This window comes from Corapipo altera, unplaced genomic scaffold (genome assembly GCF_003945725.1).
Source record: "Corapipo altera isolate COAL_440 unplaced genomic scaffold, ASM394572v1 47, whole genome shotgun sequence".
Lineage (NCBI taxonomy): Eukaryota > Metazoa > Chordata > Aves > Passeriformes > Pipridae > Corapipo > Corapipo altera.
In genome coordinates, this window is record NW_020884897.1 from 4,571,823 (window position 1) to 4,574,898 (window position 3,076).

Genomic DNA, 3,076 nt, shown 5'->3' on the forward strand with positions numbered 1-3,076 from the left:
GCTACACCACCCCCTGATGTTTCAAATCATATAAACGTTAATTTGCTCTCACTCTTTTGGAGTGAATAACCTAGTCCTGAAATGAAATCTAGTAAAATTACATAGTTTGCTCAAAAACCTCTTCTAAAAGGCAACTGGAAAAAGACTTTACTGGGTTAGGCTGCCGTCACCTTACACAACCCTCCAACTTAATCCCAGGGCTTTGCACTTCGGATTTCTTCAAGGCATTTTTTCCACAAGTATTTTTCAGAGATTTTAACTTGGCAAAATTTGGGCCTTATTGTCCATGAAGATAAGACACACCCTTCAAGTCTGTCTTATCAAGTGGCAGGGACCAACCTCTGCTGCAGAGGATAAAGAATTGAACTGTTAAACACAAAATAGCATTCCAATTCTTGAACAGGTTCAGCTGATTTTTTTGAAAGAAACAGCTCGTGCGGGCATGGGACTCCTTAGACCAAATATCTAATTAAATAAACTTGTGATTGAAAACAAAATCTTTTCAAGGAAAACACTAAGTAAAAATATCTCTTTATTCAAATGCTGAGAATGAAATTGTCATTTCATTTTCACCATTGGAAAAGCTCACTTGAAGCAATCGCAGTTACACAGAATTTGTTGCTAAATAACTGAAAGCAAAATCTGGTCATGGTAATCCAAATGGTTTTATGTCATTTATCAAGACAAGTCAACCAAGATAATTTTATATCTGTTATGCAGAAATCTTACAAAATAGGAAAATGAAAAAAAAAAAAAAAAGTAGTGTACCATATCAGTTTCTGTTCTGTTTCACAGAAGAAAAGCTTTGATGTACAAAACACATCAAAGATAATAGCAGAAGGAAAAAAAGTATTTTAAAATTGGTCAAGATATAGTATAAAAGACTTCCATCTTGTGATTAAGTTTAGGAATGATGTTTGATGTATTTTGAAACTCTGCCTGCTCAGATTGGTTAAGTTTGTGAAAGGTTGCCTGTCAAATGCTATGTCAGTGATATGAAAACAGACAGCCAGAAAATCATCCTTCCAATATAAACATCAACTAAAAATAAATAAATGTTTGCAGCAGAACGCCAGCCTGATGTTCCATTAAGATTAATGTTATAAACCATGAAGCAAACTAAATATTGATGACAAGAAATCTGTAAAAAGAGACAGAAGCTTATGGTCAGATTAGGAAACTGTTAGTAAAAGTATGGAACTGAAACATCAACAGAAAATTGAACCATGCAGTGTAAATTCATGGTTCTACATAAGGCTCAGAAACACTTTGTTTAATATGTTTACTCCTTGGAGAACATTGTTCATTATATGTTTATGGCATGGTTTATTTTCAGCTTGAGAAAATACAGAAGAACCATGAGCGGTTCTTCATGGTGTTAGAAACGTAGTTTCTGGAAACATATACTGAAAAGAAACATCCTGGAAGCAGGTCCTATCAAAGTGGTATGACTCGAACCTAACCTGAAACAAATACAGAAAAAAAGGACAAACAGAGGAGGTGAAATGGTGGAAGGCAGGGAGGAAAGCAGGTATAATGAAAACAGGGAGCAAACAAATTGCATTTGTTAGTACCCAGGAACTAAGCTTTACATGAGTTACTGGATCTTTTCACTAGCCTTAAAAAAGAATGAGAAAGATACGTAATGAAGATAGATGACAAGCTATATAGGTTAATGTACAACATCTAGACTTTAACTACATCAAGTTATTGGTTCTTTTTAAAATTTAATTTAAAAATTAATGAAATGGGAAAATTACATGGAACATACAAATGAGGCAACCAGAGAAAATGAAGGGTGCTGGAGCAATCCGGAGCAATGTGGTTCACAGGGAGGTGGCAGATGTGTCGTAGGGCAGCAAGCCCAGCAGCAGGGACATGGAGGGCAGGAGGGCAGTGAAGGTGACATGCAGCAGCAGGAGGAAGGCAACTGCATGCCAGACAGAGAAGGGGAGAAAAAGGTCAGAGATGGTGGAGACAAAAATTCCCAGGATGCCTTACATTCCAGTTTTTTTTTAGTTAACATCAGAGCTAAAGAATTGAGGACAAGAGGCATGAGGTGTGCCGAGAACCTGTAATTTACTATGATTTTGTTTAAAATCCCATGAGGCGTGCCGAGAACCTGTAATTTACTATGATTTTGTTTAAAATCCCACGTAGTCTCTTTTGGCATCAGGTTTCTTATGTCCATATAGATAATGGGGCTCTTAGGGGTTCTTCAGGAACGAGGGATTGGTAATTTGGTGGCCATACTTCAAAGGTGCTGTCCTTCTGGGCAACCTCACGAAGTGTGATGTGAAATCAAATTTCAAGTTACTGCCTCAAAATCCTATTCATTTGCAAAACAGGAGGAACAAAAGTCTAGGCATGTACAAGCACTTTCCCGTTGGGTACATCCTGTGAAGCTTCACTGAGATGCCTCTTACATCGACTGGGAGAAGAGCCTTGACGTCTGAGCTTACCTGGACTGTGCAGGTCCCCGTGCGGGACCTCGTGTGGCTGACGGGGCTCTGCACACACAGTCACAGCCCCACGGTTGGACTCAATGATCTCAGAGGTCTTTTCCAACTTAGCTGATTCTGTGACTGTCACAGCCAGGTTTAGTTCCCCACTTACTGCTGCCGACTTTACCCTATTTCCTCACCACGTCTTTGCAGGAACATATCGGTGCACTGGCAAGACAAGAGCAAGAGAGCGATGCGCCCTTGGAACACACTGATCTCGGGTATTGTGCTGTTTTGTTTGGTTTGTTTTGGTTGGTTTGTTTTTTTTAAATTAGGAAAAGCAAACGACACGCGCTGCTCAAAGGTCTCTCCTTTCACAACCAACGACGCTTTCGATTTTCCTGAGAACTTCCTGAACAAGGCAAAGACATTTCCAAGAGATTATTCCTCTCACCCAATGCCAATCCTCATCAAAAATGGCAAATACACCCCTTTAAAAAGTAAACCCCCGGGGGCCTCTCCGCGCCAGGCTGGCGAGGCCTCGGCGCGGCCCCGCCCGGGTAGGGCGGGCGGAGCTCCCGGGGCCGCCAATGCGGGCGGGGCGGCGGCGCCTGCGCCGGTCCCGGTTGTGC